This window comes from Solanum lycopersicum, chromosome 12, assembly GCF_036512215.1.
Source record: "Solanum lycopersicum chromosome 12, SLM_r2.1".
NCBI lineage: Eukaryota > Viridiplantae > Streptophyta > Magnoliopsida > Solanales > Solanaceae > Solanum > Solanum lycopersicum.
Genome location: NC_090811.1, coordinates 50,459,852 through 50,479,716, shown reverse-complemented (window position 1 = coordinate 50,479,716; position 19,865 = coordinate 50,459,852).

The window sequence follows — 19,865 nt, the reverse complement described above, 5'->3', positions numbered from 1 at the left end:
TGACACCAAATTACCCCTAACAAATACAAGATAGTCAATAGTAGATTTTCCATTGGTTTTACATCCAGCCTAATCAGCATCAGCAAAGCACTCAATGCGAGTATGTATATGGTTACCATATAAAGTTTCAAGTCTGGGGTTCTTTTCAAGTATCGTAAGATTTGTTCCAAGGCTTCCCAATGTATGACGATAGGTGCATACATGAATTGGCTAACAAGAATTGCTGCAAAAGCAATAAATGGACGCGTTATAGAGAGAGTTTTGTTTCCCTACTAACCTCTATATCTCTCTGTATCACCAAGGAGCGGCCATCATCTCAGTTCAGTGCACATTAGGGACCATTATAGTACTATAAGGTTTAGCTGCGGCCTTTCCAATTTCCACAAGTAGGTCAAGGATATACTTTCTCTAAGATAGAAAGATTCTCTTCTTGCTTCTAGTTACTTCTGCTCCAAAAATGTACTTTAGTTGTCCCAAATCTTTTGTGTGGAATATAGTGTGCAATTATGAATTGAGTGAAGATATCCTCAAATAATCTTTTCATGTAATAACAATTTCATCAACATATACCACAAGAAGAAGAATACTAATTCTTGATTAATTATAAAATAGTGAGTGATCTCACACATCCTTTTTTCATCCAAAATTCCTAAACTACTTCACTTAATTTGTCAAAAGAAAGCATAAGGGCTTTGTTTCCACCTTACAAGGATTTCTTTAAATTTCCCATAATTTCCTTGAGCAATAAATCCAAGTGTTTACTCCATATACACTTCTTCATGGAGATCACCATGAAGAAACACATTCTTGATATCTAGATAGTGCAATGGCCAATTCTAAGATGCAACTAATGAAATAAATAAGCGAATATAAGTGAGTTTAGCCACAAGTGAAAATGTTTCTGAATAATCCACCCATAAGTCTTAGCATATCCTTTAGCCACTAGTCGAGTCTTAAGTCTAGCCATAGAACCATTTGGATTAACTTTGACTGCAAAGACCCATTTGAATCCCACTGCCTTCTTTTGTTTTGGTAAATCCACCAAGTCCCAAGTGTGATACTCATCTAGTGCATGTATCTCCTCAAGAATTGCATTATGCCACCTACTGTGACTCAAGTCTTCCTTATCAATCTTAGGAACAATGATAGATTCTAGATAAACAATCAAAGATATATACATAGAGGATAAATGACCATAGGAAACAAAATTAGAATTGGAGTATGAAGATTCGCAACTAGTACTTTTAATAATAACAATAGGAAGATTAAGATATTCTGGAAGATCAGATGAATGAGGATCTGATGACAAAGGGATCGGTGCAAGACATGTATCATTGTCTTTTCGCCTCCTTGAGTAAACTTGTACAAAGGGACCGGTGCAAGACATGTATCATTGGTTTCGCGCCTCCTCGAGTAAACTTGTACAATTGGAGATCTTACTACCATAGATGGTGCCCAAGCTGAACGCACAGTAATCGATTGATCATCAATAGATGATCAAAAATATGGAGGGACAATATTTGATTCTTTTGTCAAAACATGTGTCATCTTATAGACAAACCACTCATCTTACTCCCCTGACTAATAGAAAAGGAGGTGCATAAAAAAGGTGTAGTCTTTGAAAATACTACATCAGTTGATACCAAATATTTTTCGAGTACACCATGATAACATTGATACCCCTACTAAAGACGAGCATAACCTAAAAATGCCTTTCAATGTCTTTGGATCCAACTTCGTGACAGATGTTCAAACATCTCAAACATAACAAGTGTTTCCAAATACCTTATGTTCTACTAGAAATAGTAACTTGTTTGGGAACAATACAGTGTAAGAAACATTACCAGCAAGAACCATGGATGACATACGATTAATCAAAAAACAACCCGTAGAGACTATATTTGCCCAAAATTGTTTAGGAACCTTCATTTGGAACAAAAGTGCTCGAGTTGTATCAAGTAGATGCTTGTTCTTCCTCTCTGCAACTCTATTTGAGATGGTGTATCAACATATGAAAGACTGGTGGATAATATTGTCTTGTCTCATGCATGATTGAAATGGTTCTGACATATATTCTTTAGCGTTGTTACTCTTTATTATATGTAGCAAAGCATAGAATTGTGTTTTGACTTCCGCATAGAAGACACAAAAGTGAGTAAACACTTCTAAGCCACTCTTCATGAAATCAATCAAAGTCATATTAGAAAAATCATACACAAAAGTAATGAAATACTTATTTCCATTTTTGAAAATGATAGCACGGTCCCCAAATATCAGAATGAACCAATTCAAAAGCGGACTCAGACTTCTAATTAACCCCTGTACATAATGAGCTGTGATAATGTTTTGAAATTTGAGATGACTCACATTCTAATGAAGAAATATTCTGAAATTGCGGACAAAGCTTCTATATCATAAGTAGAGAAAGATGTCTCAATAGACAATGTGCTTCAAGTGGAGACACAATACTAGAACAGACAACAAATTGAGGCCCTCATTCATCCAAAATATAGAGATCGTTATATACATGTCCTTTACCAATAACCTGATTCATCATAAGATTATGAATCAAACAATGATTCAGAAAGAATGAAATATAACAATTAAGGTCTCTGGTAACATTGTTAACAGAAATAAGATTGAAGGCAAACTTTGGTAGACTTCATACTAATTACAAGTAAATAGTGGACGTTGGTTTAATAGTCTCATATTGAACATTGTTACAAGTTGATCCATCAGCTACAGTAACCGGAGAGGGAGCTTTCTATGACTGAAAACTAGTAAAAATGTTAGTATTACCGGTCATGTGATTTGAAGCACTTCAATCAATCACCCATTTATTTGAAGAGGCGATTAGATATGTTTTATATGATTTAGTAAAGGCATTAACTGAAGTTGATTCCTCTAATAATTTTTGATATCGAAAGAATTCAACAAACTCATTTGCGAAAATCAAACTCATTTTATCAGACCTTTGAGTTCCCTGATTACAGTAAGTACTATTCCCAACTAAATACTTACGCAGCCAAAATGAATTGGTGGAGAAACTAACAAGTCCCAAAAAACTATAATCATCAAAAAAGAGAGAATCACCAGAAAATAATAACTAACCAAATTTTACAGCTCCAAGACAAATCTAGCTAAAAAAACATAAATGAAGGGGATTTTAACCGAAAAAAACAACAATGTCTAAGAAGCTAATAGATTTTCTGGAAAACAACCCAATAAATAGAAGGATGGATTGGTCGTCTTCATTGACACAGTGTTTGAAATTTTTAGTTTTGATAAAATAACCTTATCGAGACACTTCCAGAATTACTCAAACTTTAGATTTTAGTTCACAAAAAAATATCCTACAAATATTCTTAGCACCCTTTTTGAATTCGAAAATTTTGAAGCACCAGCTTCACTTGAGAAAGGCAGACAATCAGCTTCAGATTTCAGAGTTTCAATCCGTACCTGGATGCCAAAAAATGGATTCTACACACTTAGACAGTCAATTTATCTAACAAAGAAATGGTGTCTAGATTAAAAGGTGAAAGATAGGGCTCTCAACTACTTCCCCGAAGCCACAGTAGCTTCTGGCAAAGTCATAGTGACTTTCGACCAAGCCAAAATCCCAGCTTAAACAGTTGCTTTGATAAATTGTAACACATATTATATGGAGAATAACTTGTCACTTTCTATTTGTCAAGACAAAATACTTATACAAATGCATATGCTTCTATGAAATGAAACTAATCAAAGTAAATCAACTAAGAATCTTCACGTATAATTAAGTTAGCTATGTATGAAAGATATAATATTTACACCGATTATATTCTATAATAATATATATTAAATCAAGTCACATTTCTATTCTTTTCATGTATAATTTGATAATTATTAATGATTCTAGCTATTTTGATGATCCTACATAGCAGTTCCAATGCTACGCCTTGAACCACTCGGCCATCTCTCCTACATAATAATTATGACCCCAAAAACCGAGTGAATAGCCCCTCATAAGTGCAGAGACCTGTTCCTCTACAGAGAAAGAATAGTCATCCAATGGCAAAATGTTGTACATATGTTAAAGTTGTCTGCGACAAAAAGTTGATGAAGTTATAGAGTACATCACCAATAAGAAGCGACGAGTTTGTTTGTACGTTGTGCAATAATTCTTCATGGTATGTATCAAGAAACAAACAACATATTCATATTTTATTGAAAGAGAGAAACTTTCAAGCTTCAAAATAGTAAGTGGCCTGATAAAGTGCTTTTATTTCTTTCTGTACCAATTGTAATTTTGTTTGCTTGAAATAGTGCTTACATTGGAGGAATTGTTTCTCTTGTGAAAGAAATGTTTCAAGGTTGTTTAAATAAGTGTAAGATAAGGTTATGGGTAACTTAGGGTCTTACTTTTGAAGTCCATATTAGTTAGTTAGGATTAGTATAGTGAGCAGTATTGTATCTGCTCTGGATCATTTAGGTAATAGGTGGTATTGCTTAGTATGAAGGTTAGCAAGCTAGTCTCATTTTGTAAACTGATTTTTCTTTTACTTGGAGAATATTAGTGAACGTATCTTAAAAAGTCCTATTTAGACAGGTCATGGTTTTACTTCCCTGAGAGAGGAGGTTTCCCATAAGTTATGTGTGCAATCTTTTCTTCAACACATACTTTATTCTATGTTAGTGTAATTATGTTAAGGACTTGGCCCCAGGGATATTGATTGGACGCATACATTCCAAAAAGTGGTATCAGAATTTGACTTTTCACTTTTGCTAACACCAAGAAAAGACAAGATCATAAATGAATGGATGCCCTACCAGACATGGAGGAAGGACAATTTTCTACTCGACCTCCTCGTTTCAATGGGTAATATTTAGGGTTGTGGAAAAATCGTGTTGATGACTACATCAATGCAAAGGACTCTAAGTTAGGGGACATAATTCTTTATGGAGCTTCTTACAAATAACAGAGAGCTCACCACTACTGTCATTGAAATCACAAAAAAGAGTATGATGAGGCTAATCGAAAGAACAATAAAAAGAACTACAACGCAAAAAAGATTCTAGTATGTGGAATTGGAGCAGATGCATACAACATAATCTTTGTGTGTGAGACTACCGAGGAGATTTGGGGCTGTCTCCAAACAACCTATGAAGGAACCCATCGAGTGAAAGAGCCCAAGGTTGATATGCTCACTACTCAGTACAAAACTTTTGTTATGAAGGAAGAAGAACCATATTTGAGATGAACTCAAGGTACACCTTTTATCACCAATGAGCTGAGATGCCTGACCGAGCCTATCCCTGTTAGCAAGCAAGTTCTCAAGATTCTCAAAGTACTTCCCAAATCGTGGAAAAGTAAAGTGGATGACATATCATAAGAGAAGAATACAATGAATCTAACCATGGATGAACTTTTTGGGAATCTTCAGACATATGAGTTGAACAAGAAATGCGGTACAACTATGAAGAAAGGAAAAAGGAGGAATCCATAGCTTTGAAAACATCTCAAAATGAAGGGACTGAGGAGGAGATTGAAATATCTTATGTAATCAAAAGGTTTTCAAAGATCATAAACAAGTGTAGGATTTCACAAAGAAAGCTTCCACCAGCAGAACAACTACTGCAAATAATCTTTTGTCATAAAAACACCAAGCCTGGTCACTTAAGAAGGGATTGCCCCAGTCAAAAGCAGGAGACTCATTACACCAAACCCCACAATAATGACCTGGTCCCAGAGAATGCTCAGATAAAGGCTCATGATAATCATATGGTGAGAAAAGCATTTGATGTCTAGGGAGATGATACAAGTGATTCAGAAGAAGATGTTAAAATCCATGAGAATTTTTAAATGATGGCCACAGAAGATGATGAAAGTATCTTTAACTCCATCTTTACTCTGTTGGCAAAATCTAATGACGAGAAAGATCCAAATGAGGTAACTGTCTTTGAGATTAAAAATGGTCGGGATACTCTTCATGTTGTAAATTTGGGGAAACTTTCTACCTTGCTTATTGACTTTGTTGATGCAATAACCACTGAAACCATAATGTTAAATGAAATTGAGTTTGTGTGAGAATGAGAACTTAGCTCTTGCGTCTTATGTTTCTGAAATGAGTGTCAGGATAAGTATTCTAAAGAATATCCGAATGGATACTCATTTCCTTCCTGTTAAGTTCTATAACAGGATGGAAACAAAACTGAATGGGATAAACGGGACGGCATATCTAGCCATTTGAAAAAATGATAATTTTTTAAATTGTTTTAGATTTGTTGAATAACGAAATATGAATGTTTTTTTATGCTGTAAGTTTGAATTTATAGTTTTGAAACATATAATATAATTTGACTTATGTTTATCTTGAAGGTATTTTTTTAAAAATGTTTTACCTATTAAGTTTGCAAGTTAAGAGTAATAATGTTCTTTTTAATGTTTTGAGTTTAGTTTCTATGATTTTAATCTTTTGAAGTTTATAAGTTATTACTTATGAATATGTTATAAGTTATTTTTATAACTTATGATTTTTTTACTTAAGTTTATAATTTTAATAAATTAAATAAAAATAAGTATAAAACAATGAAAAAAATTAAAAAATATCAATCCAATTTATTTAAAATGATGCCCTGGGGCAATGGGAAATAAGGAATTTCTTTTTTATATGTATTTAAATTATAATATAAAAGATAAATTAATTAATAAAAATTATTAACCTTAATTAGAATAAACCGGGATAAACTAATACCAGTTCATCTTATCAAAGGGTGATATTGTTCCGTCCCGTGTACCGGTTCACAGTGACTCGTTCCAACCCGAAGACTACTGAATCGGAATGGATTGCAATGGTACCGAATTTGTACCAAAACTATATTGGTACGATTCGATCTGGTGTCAAGTCTTAATTAGTGTTAATCACACTAGTTTTAAAACCCTCAAATCTTATTATTTACATAAAAGCCCTATTTTCCCCATTTCACACCCTTTTTTCCCTCCACCTTTTTGCCCGTCTCCATCCCCTCCCCCTTCTGCCATGTAATTGTTATCATCACCATTTCCTCCTCTACTACAACCATCCTTTCATCCTCCATTGCCACCACTCTCTTATTCTTCCTCTTTTATCATCATTGTTGCCACCTCCTTCTTCTCTACCTCTGTCTATACAAAAACCATCACCTCTACCTTCGTTGTTATCACAAAAATCTCATTTTCCACTCTATCGCCCTCTCTTTTACCTATCTTGCTACAACAATCATTTTATTTATTGCAGCAACTGGAGCACTTGTCAAGAAAACTTGAGCAGTTGTTGAAACAATTTCAACACTTACTACAATAACATCAACAATTGCTGAGCACATTATAGAAGTTGCTGGAAAAACTTCAACAGCTGCTACAATAACTTCAACAATTATTGCAACAACATTAGTTATTGCTTGATTTTTTACAAAAAAAAAAGAAATTGAATGATACACTTATACTATACTAAGGTCCTATTACTCTATTGAACTGATTTTATAAGTAATTTTCTACCCTTTTTCGGCCTACGTGGCACTGGCTTGAAAAAAGTAAGTCAAATTGCATTTGGCGCACAAGATAGTGCCACGTAGGCCGCAAAGGAGTATAAAATTATTAACAAAATAAATTCAGGGGTGTAATAGGACCTTAGTATAGCATAAGCGTGACTCTTAAATTTCGGACTTAGGTTGAGGTGGTACTTGTGCATATTTCCTAAATATTCTAAAAGTTTAAAAGTTTTAAATATTGCATTTAGACCCTAATTATCTTAATCACTAATTATACCCAATCATTAAGTTATATTTATATACCGATAAAAAATAATGATAATAAAATAAGATATATTTTCTTTTTTTAGTTTTTTCTGAATTGAACTGGGATTTTATTTGCTAATTTTTTTTAGAAAAATGTATTCGAATAAAAATAATATATTTGTTTGAAAATGAGTATTTTTTACCCATGATATAACAATAGCAAAATTTATGGACCAAAGTATTGACGATATGGACATTTTTGGACAAACTAACAAACGACATATTTTAAGGGCACTTTTGAGCCAATGTATTGACGATAAGGGCATTTTTGAACCAAATTATAAAGTGAGGACATTTGTATTCCTTTCGCATAGTTTAAGGACAATTTTGAGTTTATCATTCATCTTACTGTCAACAGTTCCAATAACAAGGATCTAGTCCATTGTTAGATGGATAAGATTGTGAAATCATCAAAACTTCATATCAAGTTCGAACCAATATATCAAATCAGCTTCGAACTAACATTTTCCCAATTTTTGATGATAGTATACTTATTCACCAGTTACCCCAATCAACAAGAATTCTTGGGGTAACTGGAAATTAATCGTCCCTGAAGTTTGTCAAATCATCAAAATATTTCCTATTTTTGATGATGGAAAATATAATCACCAATTGCCCTTATCAATTAAAAATCTTGAGGTAACTAGAATTTCATCATACCGAATTTTTTCAACTCATCGAAATATCAATATAGCATATTCTCCCTTTTTGATGATGACAAACTTGTTCAACTTCTTCCCCTTGTCGGTAGGACAAGGTCCTCTTCTGGTAGCTAGTATTGATCCTCCCTGTCAGCAAATCTATTTCCTTTTCAAGTAGCTAGCATTGATCCCCCCTTTCGGCAGAACCATTTCCGCTTCAAATACTAGCATTGATTCCTCCTATAGGCCTTACCCACGTATTCTTCAAATATAAAACATCATTGATCTAATACCCTAACAAGTTTCCCCTTTTTACATCATAAAAATGGGTTAAAGTAGTAAGCCAAGTTGACCCAAATGTAGTTCCCGCAAATTCATGGTAACTTGGGCAGCACTTAGCATGAGTAAAAACGTATAAAGTAATGAGTCAAGTTAGTAGAAACAAGGTATTTTTCATCAATAAACAAAAGATCAGCCATCAAAGCATTGCAAATAGGATTACAAATGAAAACCAGAACAATGCCCAGAAAGAGGAATGAGGACTGACATCTAGTGTTACGAAGAGAAGGGGTGACTTAGAGGCAAGGGATTGAAAGAATAAAATTAATAGATCATATCCCTTTGCATAGTGTTTTCAGAACCCTCTATTAAAGCTTACTTTTTTTGCCGCCTAGCCTTACTATTGAACCTTTAGGGCTAACTAAATTTTTGTATATTTTATATTTTATGGCACCTGGTCCCTCTAATATTATTGTTTCAGAAGCTAGACAAGGACTTGTAGACAACCCATATCAGTATTATAGTGAACATGAGCAATTGTCATAACTTCCAGCATCAGCCTGAGTTTCTCATGACAAAATGATTGGTAACACAAACTACTCAAGGCTTCTGAGATGAATAAATCAACAATTGAGGAACCAAATAGAAATAATCTTAATTAATCCCTATTTGAACATGATCTTTTCAACTTCATTATTTTTTTCTTGGAGAAACAGGTCCCTCTTCACACTTAAAATATTTTCATCCAAAAATTCTCCAGTAAGAATAAAGAGATTAACAATTTGACATGTGTTTAGAGACAAGAGAGAAGAGAATTTGAAATACCCTAATATATGGAAGATAAATTGATATTTTTGAGGAAATGGAAGGAATTATAAAATATGTAAGAAAATAAAAAGCTATATTATGTGAAAGAAAGTGTCATTTTGGTATTCAAAAGATGGGACAATGATTAGATACTTGAATGACAGACTTGTGGCTATTTGAAGGTTCTCATGCATAATTCAAACTGCAATGATAAGGGTCCTAACCTTCGAGAAGAACCAGGTCCCACTCTGTAGTTTGAATGTCATTGCATAGATCTATCCTAACCTCCCCTTTCCTTAAGACCTATTTTCGTATGTGTATACCTAAAAAACGTATGAAACTGAACTTGCTAAAACATACATAACTGAAAAAAAAGGATACCTATTCCCTTTGAATAGTCATAAAAGAGTATATTTCTTCAGGCAGGATCCATTGAAAGAAGTTTTAGCATTTTCATCATCAGCTTGATTTTTTCAGCCAGATTTTTACGAGCTTCGGGCTGCTTATTAGTCCACACAAGTTGAGTCCGTCAAGATTCACTTGCTACATTTATTGCCTCAGTTAATGCAAGAGCAATTGAATATTGCCTTTTAATTCTCCATAAGTGAATGATCAGCTTATTGCATAATCCATTCTTGTGGTACTCTTTCCATCATCCTGACACCTAGCATAATCAATCGTCACCATGTACCCCAAATCAAAAAGTCTCATAATATACAGAATAGGACTAGGTAAACTGTCTTCTTCAAATATCTTCGAATTCTAATGGCAGCCTTCAACAGTGATTTCCTTTTAAATAAGTAGAGTCATTGAACTGGGTTCATCAGCATCTAGATTGAAGTTAGTGCCCAAAAAGTATACATTTTCTAGGCACCCAAAATATGAAACTTTTTCAGTAGCTTCCTTAAATGGGTACCAGTTCCCTTATTTTGTTCAGGTAGTAGTTGCCCCTAGTCACACTGTGCTATCTTCGTCCCTTCAGCTAAGCCACTATGAGTATTCAACTGTTCCTTTCTTAGAACTTCAGTGAAGATGTTAGCCACTTGATCGTTAGTCTTACAAAGCTTCATGATGACATTATCCATCTTTATCATTGTCTTGACATAAAATATGTAACACCATTTGACAAGCTCATTGATGTGCTTTTCTAGAAAACCAAGGGTAACTTTCAAAGTGTGCTAAATCTCTAGCTCTAAGAAGAAATCTCTTATTGTACTTATTTAGATCCACTACCTATGAATGCGATACACCTTTTCACATAATAACTCAAAATGTACCTCAAAAGATGAATTCATCGATATACACTTGAATGATAAACAATTCATTTCCTTGTGATTTCAAAAAAGAGGAATTTTTGACAATTACCTCTTTTGAAGTCATTGTTGAAGAGGAATTTGGACAACCTATCAGCTTGTTGGGAATCTAGTTATCAAACATTGGTTTTTTCAAAGAAAGCTTGATCAGCTTCATCATTCTCACCTCAAAAATCAATTTAAATATTTTAGTTGCACCACCTTTGTCCAATACTGTCTATGAGACTGGGTTCCTTCTCAGATCCATAATCTGTATCATCTTCCTTGAGATTCTTGGTTTTATGTTGTTCTTCAGCAAGATCACTATTTAGACCATATCTTTATTCTGAATTGACCCTTCCATCTCAGAAACATCTTTATTTGCAACTTTTGAACTCTTCTTGACTCATCAACAAACACATGACAATTTTTACTATACCCAAATAAGCATTGCTGGAGGAAAAGTGTACCAAAAGTATTTTTTCATCAATATTGAGAAGAAACTTCTCAATATCATCATTTTTGGAATAAAACATGTAGTATCTATCACTTAAGCTAGAAAATGTTTAAGAGATTAAAATCCAAAATAGTCCACCTGAAGGATAATCTGATCTACTTCTCTTTAACACAAACATCGCACAGTTGTTATCTGCAGATTTTATTTTAAGAAAATCGAGGACCATGTTCCTTTAGAACAGTTTGCTTAGAACTAAAAGTTCAATTGACCAAGTATATTGTGTCATTGTTTAGTATTCTTACCTTGAGCATCAATGGAAGTGAGATTGTTACAACAAACTGTGTTTAGAGAACCAACACAATTTCATGCATGCCCACCTTGTCAGCATCCTCATTCGATAGATCAAGTTTTTGACTTTATTTCCTTTGTCAAAAAATTTTTCTTACCATGGATAGATAAGATACTTAAACCTTGAAGTGCCTCCAGAGAGAAAAATTATTTAGGTTACCAGTCAAGTGCTTTGAGCATTCGTCGTTCATAGAGCAACACTGAGTGTTGCTACTGCCTCTCACAAGAATACCATATCACGTGTTAGCCTTGGGAACCCACTTTAGTTGGAGTTCCCAATAAAATGATAAAGGAGTTATAATAGATTTCTTTGTCCATTGAGGCCAGTTGATGTTTTTCAACTTAGGAACATGAGCACGACCAGGTCCCTTCTTCTGCCAATTCCTCTGTTGACCATGTCCCTTCTTGTGATTGTTGAAATGTTCACCAGAAGATTTTGTGAGGTTATCGTGCTTCCTTTTACAAGATAGACAGTCATTCTTCAAGTTACCATCACAACCACAATGCAGACACGACGAACTATCAGACACGGGCACATCTTTGCGGTTAAAATTGTAAGGACTTTTGCTTGAATTTCTTAACCCCTTTCTATCATTTTGACTCTAACTAATAAGATTAGAAAGCTATTTTGAAGAAGTGGTTGGTTTGAAAGATTTGTTCAGCTCTTCTTTGACATTGGACCAGGTCGCACTCTAACTCAAGATCTCTTTCTAATGCCATTTTAATCTTGATTTCAGTAGTTTGCAGCTTATTCTCAGGCTCCAACTGCAACCTTCTTGCCTCATTTTTTTCCTTTAAAAATTGTATTAGTTACCCCTCTCATCTTTTTCTTCAATTCTTGATTTTTAGCTTCTAAAACTATCATTTTATTTTCAATATCAAATATTTGGGAAACTAAAATAATATTTTCATCTTGAGAGACATCTAGACTATTGTTCACGAGATCAATCTCATTTGTCAACTAACTTATCAAATCAAGTAGTACAACATCTAGCTTTCTCATTTTTTTAATAGAATAAGCATTAAAGTTTTGTTTGATGTCAAAGAGAGTTACCTTTTCTTTATCTTCTTCGTTATCAGATTTAGCCATTAATGTGAACATGACATCAAACACATTCTTATCACCTTTAAGAGATAAAATAGATCCATCTTCCGAATATTCTGATTCTCCTAACTCACTTGAGGAATCCCATCGACAGCAAAAGCTTTCTTCTTATCCTAGTCATCTGCAACTTTTCTTACTTTTTTCTCGGGTGGCAACTCCCTCCTACTATCTTTTCCACCGCTAGGTCTTGGATACTTTTTGGTTTCAACCCTATTTATGGGGCAATCTTTGATGAAATGCCCTAGTTTTCCACACTTATGGCCTAGGTAGTTAGCATTTGCAACTCTACTTAAGTTCCTTGCCTTTCGAAACCTCCATGTTTTCTTACCAATATTTTAAGACTTCTTGGGAGGTATGTCATTTTTATCATGTTCATCAAATGTCCTACCTAATGTAACCTTGAGAGCTAGAGAATTTTCTTTCTTCACCTCCTTCGTTACACTTCTTAATTTCTGTTCGGTGGAGCAACAATTTATCCATAGGAATCTCTCTTGGGGTTAACCAGCTAAAGTGCATCTGCTCTGATACGACTTATTGGAATGTATGAACCCACTAATATAGATAGGACAATGTCCTCAATACAGTACAGTCAAAAACTAAACAACAAATGCGGAAACATAAAGATTGACAAGCAACTTTATGTGGAAACCTTCTTGCTCGATGGAAGAAAACCACGACCTTTTCTTCATAGGACTTTTAAAACCTCTTACACTAATCTTTAACAAGCAAAAGTAGAAGAACATTACGACATGAGATTAGCCTTCTAATCTCCACACTAAGAAATGCAACCTATTACTTAGGTGAGACAGAGTAGATACAACACTGCCAACTAAGCTATCACCCTATATAACTTAGACTTCAACTAAGCGGATACAACACCACCCACTATACTAACCCAATTGATTGACATATACTTTTACAGTAAGACACAAAATTACTCATAACTATGTTCTTACAAGACTCAAGAGACGTTTGATACATTTCTAACAAATAATGAAACGAATCCTACATGTTAAGCTGAATAAAAACATTCAAGAACAATAACAGGTACGAAAAGCACTTCTTGTCTTGATCAGGTCCTTGTTGTATGTATTCTTATTCTTGAGTTCTTCCTGGAATATGGTCTTCTCTTTTAAGCTCTTTGAGTTTTAGTTTGCTAAATATTGAATGTGTTTGTTGGAAAGAGATAATACAAACCACCAACTATTCTATCAGATAATCCCATTGGCTAAAGGCCTACAGTTTAAAAAAGTTGTGCACCTACCATAAAATATGACAACTTTTCTAACAGTTGTCTCATCACCTTTTCATATCGCATTCTTGCAAGGAACGGGTCCTTTGCAAACTTTTTGGTGAGTATTTGAAAAGGTTTTCTACTGACTTCCTTCTTTTGATGAATAAATTTAATATAGAGTTTGTCATGTTGAAAATATTAAACATAAAGAGTTACTATCCGTTGGACAAACACCTTCTTCCATTCTTATTGGTGTAGTATGTTGACGCTTCACCAACCTGTGACATGATAGATTTACAGGTGTAACCCGTTATGTATATGATGGGGAGAACTCTACCTACGAATAGGTCCTTGCATTTGTGAGATACTGAAGCATACGATCTCATCCGCTCTTCCTATTGGTGTAGGGCACTGCACTTTTTACCTACCACCTGACATGACAGCTTTATAGTTGTACCTCATTTGAATGGGAAAGAACACTATGCCAGGGACCAGATCTCCGCATTTATGAGGATCATCAAAACACCTGGAATATAACACTCTTAATTGGTTTTGAGAATAGTAATGATATAAATAATGAAACCTTCAAGGTGATAGGTATCTTTTGACTCTTGCACCTGTAAATGCTAGATAAATCTCTTGTTTATTTTTATTTTCTCGCTGAATGTCAATTCTTTTAATGGTTTGCTCATACTAGAAATGCTTTATCTGTAATACTATCTGACCCCCAGAGACCAGGCAGCTCAATTGCTATATAAATTGATTGATGATCTAACAATGATAAAGTATAGGGGAGGCAATTTTGTGCTTCCTCGAGCAGATGTCAAGAAATTAAGAGTCCGTCTTAGAAATGAAGAACTAGCTGCTGGTTCAATTTTCTGCAGGTTAAGAAATAGGACACTAGGCATTAAGTAACCACTGAAGTAGGTCCCGAAGAGAAGTGTGTGCATGTGCTCAAATTTTGGATTTAGAGGAAGATACTACTACTCAATGGTTTACATCTGTGATATGTTTGGCAGTTAATTGCTTCACATGCTTGGTTTGAGTGCTAAAGCTGAAAGCGTACAGGTAACTATGTGTTGCAATATACTATTTTTAATGCTGGTAATAGAGAGGCAGCTGCAGTTTGTGTAGTTGGAATATATTTTGTTCTTGACAAATCTTTTGCAAGGGAAAGATTTTCAAGAATTGCTCGCCGCATTTGTGCTGCTCAGCTATCTCATCTGGCACTTTAGGTCACCCTCACAAAGCGCAAGTAAGGTAACAAATTGTGATGTTGAATTCTAGCTTATGCCTTACCATTATGTCACGACCTAAACTAGGTAGTTTTACCTTGCACGTGCCCGCCAAGGGCCCTTACTCTGTTGCCAAAGCATCAATAAAATATGTGTTCAGTCCCAAGAGCCCCTTAACCATCATTTTTTGCTTTGATTGAAAAAATCATTAAATAACCATGCAAATAAATGACCAAAGTCATTACATGTCTAAAATAAGTCATCCTACTATTACTTTTAGAAATTTTATACTTATCCAAGTGAGTTCATGGAGCTTCTATGAGATACATTACATAAATGTGATAATGACGAAATAAAATGACAAGGGAAACCTTAATTACTAAAACTTATTATAAATCTACTATAAAGGAATGGAGTATAAGTACCACCAGTATACCAGATGGAAGGTTCACAAACTTTATTTTGTGCTTTGTTCTCATGTGAATTATTGTGTAAATACGATTGTTGGAATCGCTTAGGACTTTTGTCTTGTATTATTTTATGATAATTCAATGAATTTAATTAGAACACACCATGGTGGTGCTAAATATACATATAAGAAACAGTACATAATAAATATAGAGGCCTAGTGCAGCTGTGAGTTTTGCTGAGTACAACATGATTGATCTGCTAGATGATAATTTGCAATGGGCAGATTCTCATCAAACTTATACCTATTTTTAACTATCTTCTTTCAGTTTACAAAACTATCAAGGGATAGCCTAGTTGTAAGGACACTCCACAAGAGGATTTTTGAAGAGTCCGAAAAACATTGCCCTAAATTGATGACCTTCAGAAAAATACAACAAAAAAAGTCTATAAAATAGTTGAGCACAATCAGCAAAATATATCTAATAGTTGTCTCGCAAATGTGAGTCTATGTTTTGTATCAGGCTTGGTCATAGGAAATAAATGTTTTAGGCTGTTTACTATCCTCTCAAAATATCCCCGGTAAGTATAGAAGAGTATATAAGATGCTACATTAATAAGTGCTAATGCTTTAAATGGTTTTGATGATCTCCTCACTAATGCAGGAACCTGGTCCTCTGTAAAGTATGAATTACTCGTCCAGCAACAAAAATGTTGTCCAGCTGTAAAAGTTGTTTGCATCAGGATGTTGGTGAAGTAACTGTGTACTGCACCAACTAGAAGTAATGAGGTTCTTTGTATGATAGGTAATAATTCTTCATGGTATATATCAATCAACAAACAACACAACATTCATCATTCATTAAAAGGAGAGAGACTTTAAAGCTTTAAACTAAGCAAGGGACCTGATCAAGTGTTTCAAGAGCTTTTTCTACCAGTTCTAGTTTTGATTGCTTGTAAAAAATATAATATTGAAAGAATAATTTTGCTTGTGAAAGAAATGTTTCAAACTTGTTTTAAAAATATTAAACTCTAGGTTAAGGTTAACTTAAGGTCTTACCCATTGTAGTCTATATTGATCGGTTAGGGTTAGTGTAGCAAGCAATGTTATATCAGCTCTGCCTCATCTAAGTGATAAAGTGTATTGCTTAGTGTGGGGATTAGAAGGTTAATCTCTTTGTAAACTCATTTTACTTTTTCTTTGAGAAGACAAGTAAACACACTTTGAAAGTCCTATTGAGATAGGATAGGAAGGGATCTCAACCTAAAGTTTTGGGAACAATTTTTACCCCAATATTTCGTTTATTTTTTACTACTAAAACTGCATTGAGGACCTTGTCCCATAAAGATTGGCGGGTGCACACATTCCAACAAGTGGTATTAAAGCTTGATTTTTCACATTGTTTAACACTAAGAAAAGACAACATCATAAAGGAATGGTCACCCCACCAAGAATGGATGAAAGATAGTCATCCACTTAAACACCCCATTTCAGTGGACAATATTATGGGTGGTGGAAAATCGTATGGATGTTTATATTAATGCAAAAGAGTCGACATTTTCCTTGATGAACTATATATCCCTACAAAGGAAGTGAAGTATGGTTATCTCAGTACCACGGTGGTCAAAACAAAAAAGGATTACAACGAGGGTTATAGGAAAAAGATTAAAAAGAACTACAACGCAAAAAAGATTCTTATATGTGGGATTAGGGAAGAAGAATACAACATAATTTCTGCGCGTGAGACTGTCAAGAAAATTTGGGACTCTCTTCAAAAATCTAATGAAAGAACTTAGCGAGAGTGAAGGTTTCAATGTTTGACATGCTCACCACTCAGTATGAAAATTTTGTTATGAAGGAAGATGAAACCATCTTGAGTTAAGTTCAAGGTTCACTTCTATCACTTATGAGATGATATGTCTAGGTGAGCCTATCCGTATTAGCAACCAAGTCTGCAACATTCTCAAAGTATTTCCCAAATCTTAGGATAGTAAGGTGGATATAATTATAGAAGTTAAAGATGTAACAACTCTACCTACCGATAAACTGATAGGGAATCTTTAGACCTATGAACAGAACAAGAAATATGGTATAATTGTGAAGGAAGTTAAAAAGGATAAATCCACAGCTTTGAAATCATCTCCACGTGAGGTGAGTGAGCAAGAAGCAAAAATGTCTTATGTCATCAAAAAAAGATCATAAAGAATCATGGTGCTACCAAAATAAGGCCTCTACCAGCAGAACAACTACTTCTTACTATCTCTGTCATAAGTGCAACAAGCCTGGCCTTTTCATGAGACACTTTCCTAGTCAAAACCACAAAACTTATGACGACAGACAATGTAAGAATGACCTGGTCAAGACCACCCACAAAGGAAATCTCATGCAGATCAGTTGGTGAGAAAGGCCTTTGCTGTCTAGGGAGATGATTCTAGTTAGTCAGAATAAATTGTTGAAAGTCATGAGGATATCTCAGTAATGGACATTGAAGATTATGAGACTGTCTTCAACTCAATATTTTTCTTAATTGCAAAATATGATGATAATGATGATGACTCAAATGAGGTAACTCTTTTTTATCTCAAACATGATCTAGATAATCTTTCAGCTGAAAATTTGAGGAAACATGTCATTTTTCTTATTGATTCTATTGAAGAATGAACCACTAAAAACTTAACTTTGAGTGATTATTTAAGTTTGTGTGAAGATGAGAACTCGATTCTTGTATCTCAAGTTTGTTAAATGAGTGCTAGGATAGAAGAGCTAGTCCAGCAACATGATTCCTAAAGAGGACTCTAGCACCTCCAGGGGTGGAAAGAGAAAGGTAAATATTTTTGAGGAAGAATTGGAAGGAATAACATAAAATCTCTGAATCTAAGCTAGCTGCCTCTATTTAAATGAACTCTCAACTAAGGAAGGATTTGAGTAAGGTCAAGGAAGAGTAAAGTCACTCCATAAACTAGACTTGCTCTTACACGATACTCTCGAATGTCTCGTCAGAGTTTTTATGGAAAGAAGGGACTGGGTTCTAGTCCTATAGACCCTCACTATAATCCTCCCAGTAAATATGTGTCTATATCCAATAGTTTTTTGTGCACTCGTTGTCATCAAAATATTAATTTAAAAGAAAATTGTAAGAAATTAAAAACGGATAAAGAAAGACATGTAATGTTTTTCAGATCTTAAAATAATGAAAAATAGGAACACCATGGACCTGGTCCTGAAATGAAATTTGTTTTATGTGAAAGTAGTTAGAAAAGGAAATACAAGGGACCTGGTCCTCGCTATCGTTTTAGCAAAAACAGTTTGTTCTTGGACATGAAGGTTTCTTGTTATGTCTTTTGATAGCTATTCGGAACTTCATCTGAAGTAGGTTCCTAAGACTAAGAAGTGATTCTTATGATGAGGAGAGAAAGAAGTCAATGTTGGTACATGGACTGTGGATGCTCAAGGCACTCGGAGACACTTCAAACATCCTCTTTTAGAAAGCACACCAAGATGGTGGTTTGTAATTTTGTGATGGAAAGAAGGGTTATATTCTTGGAATTTATAGGATACGTAGATTTGATGACAATCAATAAACGATGTACACTATGTGGAGGGCCTCAAATACAACCTTTCGAGCATATCTCAAATATGTGATGAAAGGAATTAAGTCAAGTTCATGGCTAACAAATGTTTTTGTTATAAAATATATATTGAAAAGGGTTGTTATGTAAGCTACAAGAATAAAAAAACATGTACGTTGCAGACCTTTATTCCACTGAAGTAGATGCTCTTTCTTGTCTAAGTGCTCAAAACGATCATGATGATTTGTGGCACCGACGTCTAGGTCATGTAGGTTCTTCATTACTTAAAAAACTTGTTGCAAGGGACCTAGTTCATGGACTACCTAAGTTGATGTTCATAAATGATAATGTTTTTAATGCCTGTGAAAAAGGGAAAAAAACTTAGTCATCTTTCAAATCCAAGAAGGATGTTAGCACAACCAGACCTTTAGAGCTCCTTCACATGGACTTCTATGGACCTTTTCAAAGACAAAGCAGAGAATGTATGAAATATATTCTTGATGTTGTTGATGACTTCTCTAGGTTTACATGGAGCGTTTTCTTAAGAATAAAAATATGAAATGATTGGACAACTGATCATATTTTCCAAAGCCATTCAATCTAAGCTAAACTGCAAAATTAGGAACATCAGATCTGACCACGACACAAAGTTTAAAATTTCTCAGATTGATGAT